Raw genomic sequence first — 12,838 nt, 5'->3', positions numbered from 1 at the left:
AAAATAAAAATAAAATAAAAGATAAAATAAAAAGTTGGTCACAAAAAAAAGCAATTACAATACATGTGATTCTCGTATACATCATAAGGTACATCATATCTGCTGCGTACATCAAAGAGAACACAACGCTTCGATCATACATAATCACACAGATTACACTCCCCCACACTCCCTCACTGCATCACCCGCCTCCCTCTGGGTTTATTACACAGAATATATCAAATATATGATTAAGGATTTACTGGGTGTTGAATAATATAATATATCTATTGTGTCCTTGACATAACATGCCATTCCATGGACATGTTTGTCTAAAGCACCTCACCGCACCATGTGTGCATAGATTGTTTTAACACGGGCCCGGTGGGATCCAAACACCCAACCTCGCTACTGCAAATGCCTTTAGCAATTATTCTAGTTGATGTCTGATAAAAAATAACATATTCTGTTGTATCTGTGTATTTTATATGCTGTGTATTTGATATTCAGAAGGCTATACTAACTGGAGATGAGACAGAATATAACCAAAAAGAGCATAGCATTTGCTTTCATAAGACATGATGAATTTGTGAATATTGAATATAATTGGGTTAAAATATTATTTTATTATTTTATGACCAGAATGAGGCAAATGTATTTTTACATGTTTATTTAATTATTACATTATTATGTCATTAGTGTACTGTTTACTAACCATACTGGAACAGTAGAGGATTTTTAGATGCAAAGACTCACTCACTCACTCACCCGCTTGCTCGCTCGCTCACTAACTCACTGTCATTTTTGTTGCCATTTTGTTTTGTTCACAGTGTGTGTGTGTGTGTGTGTGTGTGTGTGTGTGTGCGTGTGCGGCGTGTGTGTGTGCATGTCATGTGTGTGTATGCGTGCATGTACGTTTGTATGTGTATTGCAGGCAATGGTATTGTGTTGGATAATTAAGTGATTATTGTGCGATCATACAGTTCATGTGTATTGTGTGTAGCTGTGCAACTGGAGCATGCTAACTCTGAATTAAGGTGCAGTGTGTGTAAGGGACACTGTGTGTGTGTGTGTGTGTGTGTGTGTGTGTGTGTGTGTGTGTGTGTGTGTGTGTGTGTGTGTGTGTGTGTGTGTGTGTGTGTGTGTGTGTGTGTGTGTGTGTGTGTGTGTGTGTGTGTGTGTGTGTGTGTGTGTGCGTGCGTGCGTGCGTGCGTGCGCGTGCGTGTGTGTGTGCACCTGCGTCTGTGGAGTGGGTGTGAGGTGAGGGTAATTCGGCCAGTCCCTGTATTTGTATGTGCATGTGTGTGTCTGTGTGTGTGGTTTGTGGGTTCAAGTAAACACTTGCATGGCAATCAGTGGCGGCTCGCCACTAGGGGCGCTCGGGCGCCGCCCCCCCTCAGGCCCTGCCCTGGTTATATGAGAGAAGAACAAGAAAAATTATTTTTTAGTTTTTTGTTTTATAGCCCTATAAATAATATAAATATAAATGTTTAAAATGAATAATATTTACTCATTTTAAGTATGTTTGTGTTTCCAATGCACAATATAACGTTAATATATAAAATAAAAAATACTTGTTTTCCTGAACAGGAAGTGACTCACTATTTTTTTTTTTTTTTTTTTTTTTTTTTTTTGCCCGGGCTAGACGCAATTGCGCTCTGAGTGCGCATCACTGTTTGATCGCTGTATCCGTCGCAGCCAATCAGTGCGTAACGTGTTGTGTGTTGAAATATGACTATTATGTTGGAATCTGGGCGCGATTTGAAGCCGTCTAGGCAGCAGCGTCAAGAATTTCTGTAGCCGCATTTCGCGGAGACGCTCTCTGATTGGCCGATGTCAGTTTTTTTTTTCCGTAGCCGCATTTCGCGAGACGCTCTCTGATTGGCCGACGCCACTTTTTTTTCCAATTTTAGGTTTTCTAGGTAGAGATAGTTGTGTTGTTGTGAGTTGTTGTTGTCAGCTATTTGTCTTAGAGCGTGACTGCAAGTTCTTTCGACGGTTAAGCTTAGGCACTCTTTCAAAGTTGGTTAAGGTTAGAGTTTGTCTTAGAGCATGGCGATAGGACGCCAGGTAGTTTGCAGTCTGTTCGACGCGGAAATGGACAAAGAAATCAAACTACTTGTTGTGTGGTGCTAACTGCTAACGGCTAACAAGCTATATGGCAGTCTGGACAGTGGACTGGATATACATCATCAACAGCGGATTATACACTTTATCAAGCCCTCCGGCTTGATATACATCAACAGTCTGGGGAGTCGGGACAACAGTGAGTGGACCACGTAAACAGTGAGTTAATTCGGTCTCTCTCTTGCTCTCTCTCTCTCTCTCTCTCTCTCTCTCTCTCTCTCTCTCTCTCTCTCTCTCGCTCTCTCTCTCTCTCCCCCTCTCTCTCACTCTCTCTCTCTCTCTCTCTCTCTCTCTCTCTCTCTCTCTCTCTCTCTCTCCCCCCTCTCTCTCTCTCTCACTCTCTCTCTCTCTCTCTCGCTCTCTCTCTCTCTCTCTCTCTCTCTCTCTCTCTCTCGCTCTCTCTCGCTCTCTCTCTCTCTCGCTCTCTCTCTCGCTCTCTCTCTCTCTCTCTCTCTCTCTCTCTCTCTCTAATTTCGCTGCGGGTGGAGCATAACCACTCAGACAATGAATGGTAACTTGTTTAAAATGACAATATATACATATGTGTTTCTTATTGAATCGATCTGAGAGAGAGGAGAGAGAGAGAGAGAGAGAGAGAGAGAGAGGGAGAGAGAGAGAGAGAGGGAGAGAGAGGGAGAGAGAGAGAGAGAGAGAGCGAGAGAGAGAGAGAGAGCTGTGTGTGTTTGTGTTTGGCTATTGGAAACGTGGTTGCATTTGACTGACTGTGATCATATATTGATCGATGGCAATGGTGATAATATTCACCAATGCGTGCCTTGTACATGTTTGCAAAATGTTTGGTATCGCGCCCCTAGTGGAGAAGAATCCAGCAGCCGCCACTGATGGCAATTAGACAAAGCTTTATCATGAGACCATATAACTAGAACAGAGAGAGAGAAAGACAGATAGAGGAGAGAGAGAGAGAGAGAGAGAGAGAGAAGAGAGAGAGAGACATAGAGAGACAGAGAGAGACGAGAAGAGAGAGAGAGAGAGAGAGAGAGAGAGAGAGGAGAGAGAGAGAGAGAGAGGAGAGAGGAGAGAGAGAGAGAGAGAGAGAGAGAGAGAGAGAGAGAGAGAGAGAGAGGGGAGGGGGTAAAATAATCTGAGGCATGGAGGTGACGTAGTTGCAGAGTTTTCAGTACACTACAAAAGGTTAACCCTTTCACTACCACACTACAGAGGTTGAACCCTTTCACTGACACACAACAAAGGGTTAACCCGGCAGCTGGGTGGCGCAGCGGACATTGCGCTCGTCACCAACGCAAGAGACACCGGGTTCGACTACGGCTGTCGGCGTTGCCTCCGTCTTGGGCCGGCCGTCATACTGGCTCAATTGGCAGAGTTAGCGGGTGGAAGTCGATCTGGACGTTGTGGACAGCGACTCCTACAGGTCGGTTGGGGGCGCCTGCACAGCAGAGACAGGAAATGGCGGGGGTAGTGTGAGCCTCCCACACGTTACACCTCGCCAATGAGAGTCCGCGCTGGCAGGTGAAAAGATGTGACAGGCTGCCTCCTCGTGTATCGGAGGGGACACGTGATGCAAGGCTTCTATCCTCCCTACAGCCGGCCAGTGGGGGGCATATGCAAGCAACGTTCAAGACAGGGGAGGGGAGAATTGGCACACTGGAATCCGGATGGGAGAAAAGAAATTTAAAAGAGGCGAAAAAGTGTGGGGGGGGGGTTAACCCTTTCACTACCGCACTACAGACAGTCAACCCTGGTAGTGAAAGGTTAACCTTCTGTTGTGTGGTAGTGAAAGGTTAATCTTCTGTTGTGTGGTAGTGAAAGGTTAACCTTCTGTAGTGTGGTAGTGAAAGGGTTAACCTTCTGTAGTGTGGTAGTGAAAGGTTAACCTTCTGTAGTGTGGTAGTGAACGTTTAATTTTCTGTAGTGTGGTAGTGAAAGGTTAACCTTCTGTAGTGTGGTAGTGAAAGGTTAACCTTCTGTCGTGTGGTAGTGAAAGGTTAACCTTCTGTGGTGTGGTAGTGAAAGGTTAACCTTCTGTAGTGTGGTAGTGAAAGGTTAACCTTCTTTATTGTGGTAGTGAAAGGGTTAACATTCTGTAGTGTGGTAGTGAAAGGTTAACCTTCTGTAGTGTGGTAGTGAAAGGGTTAACCTTCTGTCGTGTGGTAGTGAAAGGTTAACCTTCTGTAGTGTGGTAGTGAAAGGTTAACCTTCTGTAGTGTGGTAGTGAAAGGTTAACCTTCTGTAGTGTGGTCGTGAAAGGTTTAATCTTCTGTTGTGTGATAGTGAAAGGGTTAATATAATTGAGTCATTATTTGGGTCGGTTATGAAGTCATTCATTACAGCCAACTGATTAATCACACATCTGAGCCCGGCATTACCCTGAGCTCCGCTCCGTTAGAACCCGTCGCATCAGGGGGTCAGTGCCAGACTACGACCTCCAGGGCATTCAGAGAGGTCGTTTCGAGGAGCACCCCCCCCCCCCCACACCCCCCCAAGATGCTTGAAGAAGTGGTTCTGAATGAGTATTGATGAGGTCCGGCGTCGGTTGGTTCTGCTATCGGTGGCGGAGAAATTAGTGAGTGGGATTTCCATAGTGACAAATATGGCTTTCAAGGAATTGATGGAAATGTTGCGAACATAATCTTGCCGCATTCTCTCTCAGCTGGGCCCTTACTGTTGAGGCTCTGCGACTCTTTTGGACAACAACAGAGTTCTATGACTTCTGGATAGGATTCATTGTAGGTTTTGACAATAAGAAAAAGACAAATTAATTACACTGGCCTTATCCTTTAATCCAATGTTAGCCAATATTAAAGGGGCACTTCACCTCAAAACAATGCTGATTTATCTATTTTATTATTATATTTTTGCACAACATTTCACACATAATCCACAATTCTAAACAGTTTACTGGTAGTTTGAATAATGTCCTCGAGTGATGTCATTGGAGAACTCTGCATCCTTGTGTTATGGTAATTACTCAATGAGGCTCAATGAAATGGTAAACACGTTGGTAAACACCAGAAAATAGCAACACCACACGTCTCATAAGGACTGCTGCCATCTACATAATTTAATTGAGCTGTAATTGACACAACACCAGGATCCGTAGCCCTCAGCTGCGTCTAGTGCCATAGATCATCAACGCTGTGATGCTATTAACTATAACAGGCTACCTTGATTGTTATATTGCTCTTATACAACAACACTGAGATATCAAGCGTTAAAGATGAAAAGTGAATTAAACTCTGCACTGTATGGGTTGCTAAGCAACTCCTAGCCATTAGCAAATAACACGCCGTGACAGCTCTCAGCCAATCAGATTGCTTTATCAGAAAGCTACTGTTGTATATTATTACCCATGAGACTAGTGACTACCTACTCTCCACTAACATAACCAGGATTATGTAACAACTTGCCCATATGGCAGTACGTCAGAGCCTTTGGACTGGTACATTTATTCACTACTTTGGTTCGTCTAAACCCGCTGATAACAACAGTGTCCTCCGTTGTGGTGGAAGGCCGCCTGGCTGCGTGAATACTTTCCCTAAGGTGGTTGTACTTCCGCGTTCGGTTTGCGTGATCTGATTGGCCACTGACGCTTCTGGTCATGTGACAATCGTGTGCCGGAGACTTCTGCGCCAATTTCCGGGTCGAACAGACTGCAAACTACCTAACACCTAGTTTATCACTGGTTAAGCTTAGCCGACTTTTTCGAAGTTGGTTAAGGTTAGAGTTTGGAATCAGGGCTGGCGTTCTATCGCCCTCCCCTCAGACAAACTCTAACCTTAACCAACTTCGAAAGGGTGCCTAAGCTTAACCGTCGAAAGAACTTGCCGTCACACGATTGGCCGCACATGTCACATGACCAGAAACGTCAGTGGCCAATCAGATTGCGCAAACCGACAACCACCTTAGGGAAAGTATTCACGCCACCCGGCTTCCCCCCTCAATACACTTCCCCATTGCCTACCTTTACCATCCCCCCTTCCAACCCCCATGCTAACACCCAACCCCCCCCCCCCCCCCCCCCCCCTCACGGAGCCAGATGCCTCACACCTCACAGTGTATGTACTGTACCTACAGCACCGGACCCCGCCCCTTCTACTGTATACTGTATATAAGATGTAGATTGGGGATACAAGGCCAGTATATGAGGCCAGTGCTGCAGTCAGGCAAGCGCCCACGGTCACACGCTGCAGGAACAGAGAGACTCCGGCTCAGCTTCTTCCCCCAGGCCATCAGAACACTGAACTCTCCACTCACAAGTATGAGCACACACAGACACACAGACACAGACACACACACACACACACACACACACACACACACACACACACACACACACACACACACACACACACACACACACACACACACACACACACACACACACACACACACACACACACACACACACACACACACACACACACACACACACACACACACACACACACACACACACACTCATGTGGCAACCGCTAAGACAATCACTTTAAACAAAATGTTACTTAAAAAAATAGAAAGTCACTTTAAAGGAAGGAGGTACTGTATAGTATAGTTTAGATACATTAAGAGTTAAAATTGTAAATTGTATATTGTATAGTAGTATATATAGGATCCAGTTTCTCAGGAACTTAGCATGGCTTTTTTTTTACCATGCATATCTTGTGTCTTACCTATTTAATTTTTTTCTATGCCTATTTTTATTATTGTATTTTGCACAATCAACGCGGGCATGACCACCCGCATTTCACTGTATGCCCTGGTATGTATGTGACAAATAAACCGTTTGATTCTCGATTCTATCTTCACGCAGTCATCACGCACAACTCTTGACTTACTTGTATTTCGATACTCTGTTTGAGTTAAATAAATCTGTGATAACTAAGTCTATATTTTGCCTGAGTATATCCTTTTGCTCCGGCTAATTTCCTCCACACAGTGGAGCTCAGATCTCGGTGTGGATCTGCCGAGGCTCAGGCCTAAAGGGATTGTTGCTCACTGAGTAGAGGGCAGCTTAATTTGCATTCAGAGCTCTATACAATTTCACTGTCACTTACCGACCACGTGGGTTGTCACAGAGAACACTGTTATGCAGGACAGCTGTGGGGTTTAAATGGACGGCATCTCTTTGTCCTGTCAATCAAGCATGAGCAGCAAAACGTGCGTGAATCAAGAGTGGGGGGGGGGAAACGCAAGACGTAGACAGCTGCTGCTGTGAGAGAGGCACACGTTTATCATGGAAGAAACGCCACAGAATTACAACGATGTCTGCATAGCGGGTACAGAGAAGAACGCAGAGAGGAGAGGCGGCTTCATAAGGAACGCACGATGGCGCAGAACATAAGATAAGATAAGATATTCCTTTATTGATCCCCTTGGGGAAATTCAGGCATCATAGCAGCATGGGGGAATGGGGGGGAGGGGGTACAGGACATAATGGTAGATAGACTGTAGGGTAGGTAGAACATTGTTCCCATCAATCATACTTGGGCAAACCCATCAATCATACTTGGGCAAACACATGCCTGTCGGGCACAAGGAAAACCGCTGAATAAAGTACAAGGCAACATTGGGAAGTAATGGGATTTCTTGCGTTTTGACTACAGGGAGGAAAGGCCTGTTTGTCAGCTAACAAATCCACTCTGGTGTCACACACACGGGACAGTTTTATGCGAGGAACGCGATCGCACGCCACACGCCAGGGGAACATGTGGATGAGCAGCTGCTCTCATCAAACCCGCTCCCCATTCACCCAGTGTATGGCGAACAAACGGGACAAATTTGGCACTTGACATTTGGCCAGTTTTGGTTTAGATGCAGACATGGGAACCCGAATACACGCTGAATGGATGTCCATATTTTGGCCATGCACACCTCTGGAAGGCAGAGTTTGTGTCTGAGTTTATGGTCATGATGAAGCCCTTTGTTGGCCATGGGCACTACTTCACACTACACACACTGTGTGTCGCAGTGCCGTGACAAGAGAGAGAGCGTGAGGGAGTTCACCATGGAGCTGTTATTAGAGCTGCGTGAAAACTACATAAGAAAGACTTATTATGGAAATTAGTATGGAAATATAAAGGTAATCGGTGACTTGAGAAAAGTTATGCTATATTATGAGTTAAAATCATATAAACGATTTTGATCTGTTTTGTTCTCATGGACTGATTATGGAATAAGTATTTTACGGTTGGAGAATTGTGATATCTGACTTATGAATATCGAGTGAGCTTTGATTTTTTGTGTTTGTATTTTAAATGCTTGGACCCCAGGAAGAGTAGCCTCACTTTGGTGTAGACTAATGGGGATCCACAATAAAACAACAACAACAACAACAACAACAACATAAGAACAAAGGAAGCAGCAGCATCTGCTGAAAAAGCTTCGACCTCATGTCCCCATCTCTCCTCCTCCTCATGTATCATCTCTCCTCCTCCTCATGTATCATCTCTCCTCCTCGTCATGTATCATCTCTCCTCCTCCTCATGTATCATCTCTCCTCCTCCTCATGTATCATCTCTCCTCCTCCTCATGTATCATCTCTCCTCCTCCTCATGTATCATCTCTCCTCCTCCTCATGTATCATCTCTCCTCCTCCTCATGTATCATCTCTCCTCCTCCTCATGTATCATCTCTCCTCCTCCTCATGTATCATCTCTCCTTCCGCTCATGTATCATCTCTCCTCCTCCTCATGTATCATCTCTCCTCCTCCTCATGTATCATCTCTCCTCCTCCTCATGTATCATCTCTCCTCCTCCTCATGTATCATCTCTCCTCCTCCTCATGTATCATCTCTCCTCCTCCTCATGTATCATCTCTCCTCCTCCTCATGTATCATCTCTCCTTCCGCTCATGTATCATCTCTCCTTCTCCTCATGTATCATCTCTCCTCCTCCTCATGTATCATCTCTCCTTCCTCTCATGTCCTCATCTCTCCTCCTCCTCATGTATCATCTCTCCTTCCTCTCATGTCCTCATCTCTCCTTCTCCTCATGTCCTCATCTCTCCTTCCTCTCATGTCCTCATCACTCCTTCCTCTCATGTCATCATCTCTCCTCCTCCTCATGTATCATCTCTCCTCCTCCTCATGTATCATCTCTCCTCCTCCTCATGTATCATCTCTCCTTCCGCTCATGTATCATCTCTCCTCCTCCTCATGTATCATCTCTCCTCCTCCTCATGTATCATCTCTCCTCCTCCTCATGTATCATCTCTCCTCCTCCTCATGTATCATCTCTCCTCCTCCTCATGTATCATCTCTCCTCCTCCTCATGTATCATCTCTCCTTCCGCTCATGTATCATCTCTCCTTCTCCTCATGTATCATCTCTCCTCCTCCTCATGTATCATCTCTCCTTCCTCTCATGTCCTCATCTCTCCTCCTCCTCATGTATCATCTCTCCTTCCTCTCATGTCCTCATCTCTCCTTCTCCTCATGTCCTCATCTCTCCTTCCTCTCATGTCCTCATCACTCCCTCCTCTCATGTCCTCATCTCTCCTTCCTCTCATGTCCTCATCACTCCTTCCTCTCATGTCCTCATCTCTCCTTCCTCTCATGTCCTCATCTCTCCTTCCTCTCATGTCCTCATCTCTCCTTCCTCTCATGTCCCCATCTCTCCTTCCTCTCATGTCCTCATCACTCCTTCTCCTCTCATGTCCTCATCACTCCTTCCTCTCATGTCCTCATCTCTCCTTCCTCTCATGTCCTCATCTCTCCTTCTCCTCATGTCCTCATCTCTCCTTCCTCTCATGCAGGCACGTGCACACATAGAGGCCAAGGGGTGCCTGAGCACCTGCCTTTTTGAGCCTCAACAAAAAAGTGCCTTTTTTGAAAATTTTTTTTTTTTTTTTTTTTTTTTACCATTACGCATATAGACTGCCCTTCCAACTGAAAAATGTCAGGATAGAATCTAAATATTAGGTAAAGAGAGAGAGATGCCCCATATTCCATTGCAGTTTGCACGGCCTCCTCACCGTGCCTCTCCGCGGACCTATATATTTTATGCATAGCGTGGGTGGTGATGATGATGATGATAGAAACCGCTGTTGAATGCTGGTATTACACTCATTGAGGGACACGAAGAAGTCAAGTCCGATGGGATTTGGGAATCTCAAATACAAATCGGGATTGGAATAAAAAATGCATTTATATTAAACAATACAGGGGGGTCTGTAGGGTAAGCACTTATTCCCTCCCCATTTATGGAGATGTATGGGCCTTTTAAGTCAGTGATAAAAGTGTCTTTCAAGGATAAGTGAGCTCCTGCACTGATTATTATAGTTCAATATTCAATATTTGATCACCAAAACCCCCCAAAAAGCATAAAAAGGGGGCCCCGCCCGAAAAGGGCCCTTAAAATCGTGCTCGCGCGCGACGCGCGCTCGTTAATATATACACACAAGTGTAGTGCCCTTTTCAGCCTTTGAGCACCTGCCCCTCTAAAGTCCTGTGCACGTCCCTGCTCTCATGTCCTCATCTCTCCTTCCTCTCATGTCCTCATCTCTCCTTCCTCTCATGTCCTCATCTCTCCTTCCTCTCATGTCCTCATCACTCCTTCCTCTCATGTCCTCATCTCTCCTCCTCCTCATGTATCATCTCTCCTTCTCCTCATGTCCTCATCACACCTCCTCCTTATGTCCTCATCACTCCTCCTCCTCATGTCCTCATCTCTCCTTCCTCTCATGTCCTCATCTCTCCTTCCTCTCATGTCCTCATCACTCCTTCTCCTCATGTCCTCATCACTCCTTCCTCTCATGTCCTCATCTCTCCTCCTCCTCATGTCCTCATCTCTCTTTCCTCTCATGTCCTCATCTCTCTTTCCTCTCATGTCCTCATCTATCCTTCTCCTCATGTCCTCATCTCTCTTTCCTCTCATGTCCTCATCTCTCTTTCCTCTCATGTCCTCATCTCTCCTTCTCCTCATGTCCTCATCTCTCCTTCTCCTCTCATGTCCTCATCTCTCCTTCTCGTTTTAGTTCGTAAATTTTTTTGCGTTTTCGTTTTAGTTCGTTCGTTTTTGTGCGTTTTTTTGCGTTTTCGTTGTAGTTCGTAAATTTTTTTGCGTTTTTTTTTTCGTTTTCGTTTTCGTTTGTTCGTTTTTTTGCGGATTTTTTGTGCTTTCGTTTTAGTTCGTAAATTTTTTTCTGCGTTTTCGTTCGTATTTTTCCTTTTTTTTTTGCGTTTCGTTTTAGTTTGTTCGTTTTTTGCGTCTTTTTTGTGCTTTCGTTTTAGTTCGTAAAACTTTTTCTGCGTTTTTCTTTTGCGTTTTCCTTTTAGTTCGTACATTGTTTTCCTTTTTTTTTGCGTTTTCGTTTAAGTTCGTTCGTTTTTTTGCGGCTTTTTTGCGTTTTCGTTCGTAATTTTTTTTGCGTTTTCGTTCGTTTTTTATTGCGTTTTTTTTTGCATTTTTCTTTTAGTTCGTTCGTTTTTTGCGTTTTTTTTGCGCTTTCGTTTTAGTTCGTAAAACTTTTTTGCGTTTTTCTTTTGCGTTTTCGTTTTAGTTCGTTCGTTTTTTTGCGTTTTTTTTGCGTTTTCGTTTTAGTTCGTACATTTTTTTGCGTTTTCATTTTAGTTCGTTCGTTTTTTGCTTTTTTTTTGTGCTTTCGTTTTAGTTCGTAAAACTTTTTTGCGTTTTTCTTTTGCGTTTTCGTTTTAGTTCGTTCGTTTTTTTGCGTTTTCGTTTTAGTTCGTACATTTTTTTACTTTTTTATTTTCGTTTTCGGTGTAGTTCGTTCGTTTTTTTCGTTTTTTTTGCGTTTTCATTCATAATTTTTTTTGCGTTTTCGTTCGTTTTTTTGCGTTTTTTTTGCGTTTTCGTTTTAGTTCGTTCGTTTTTATGCGTTTCTTTTGCGTTTTCGTTTTAGTTCGTACATTTTTTTGCATTTTCGTTTTAGTTCGATCGTTTTTTTCGACTCATGTCCTCATCTCTCCTTCCTCTCATGTCCTCATCTCTCCTTCCTCTCATGTCCTCATCTCTCCTTCTCCTCATGTCCTCATCTCTCCTTCCTCTCATGTCCTCATCTCTCCTTCCTCTCATGTCCTCATCTCTCCTTCCTCTCATGTCCTCATCTCTCCTTCCTCTCATGTCCTCATCTCTCCTTCCTCTCATGTCCTCATCTCTCCTTCTCCTCATGTCCTCATCTCTCCTTCCTCTCATGTCCTCATCTCTCTTTCCTCTCATGTCCTCATCACTCCTCCTCCTCATGTCCTCATCTCTCCTTCTCCTCATGTCCTCATCACTCCTCCTCCTCATGTCCTCATCTCTCCTTCCTCTCATGTCCTCATCTCTCCTTCCTCTCATGTCCTCATCTCTCCTCCTCCTCATGTCCTCATCTCTCCTTCCTCTCATGTCCTCATCTCTCCTTCCTCTCATGTCCTCATCTCTCCTTCCTCTCATGTCCTCATCTCTCCTTCTCCTCATGTCCTCATCTCTCGTTCCTCTCATGTCCTCATCACTCCTTCCTCTCATGTCCTCATCACTCCTTCCTCTCATGTCCTCATCTCTCCTTCCTCTCATGTCCTCATCTCTCCTTCCTCTCATGTCCTCATCTCTCCTTCCTCTCATGTCCTCATCTCTCCTTCTCCTCATGTCCTCATCACTGATTTGTTTGTTTGTTATATTTTGATACTTTAACTTTTTTGAATTTGTTTTTGAATTAGGGGGTAGGTTGCCCTATAAGCCTTCGGCTTCAAACCTATCCTTTTCGTTTGTTTATTTGTAAAAATCTTCGAAAAACGACTTGTTTATGTAAACAT

This window comes from Notolepis coatsorum (genome assembly GCF_963971535.1).
Source record: "Notolepis coatsorum genome assembly, chromosome: 2".
NCBI lineage: Eukaryota > Metazoa > Chordata > Actinopteri > Aulopiformes > Paralepididae > Notolepis > Notolepis coatsorum.
Note: the sequence above shows the minus strand (reverse complement) of the source record.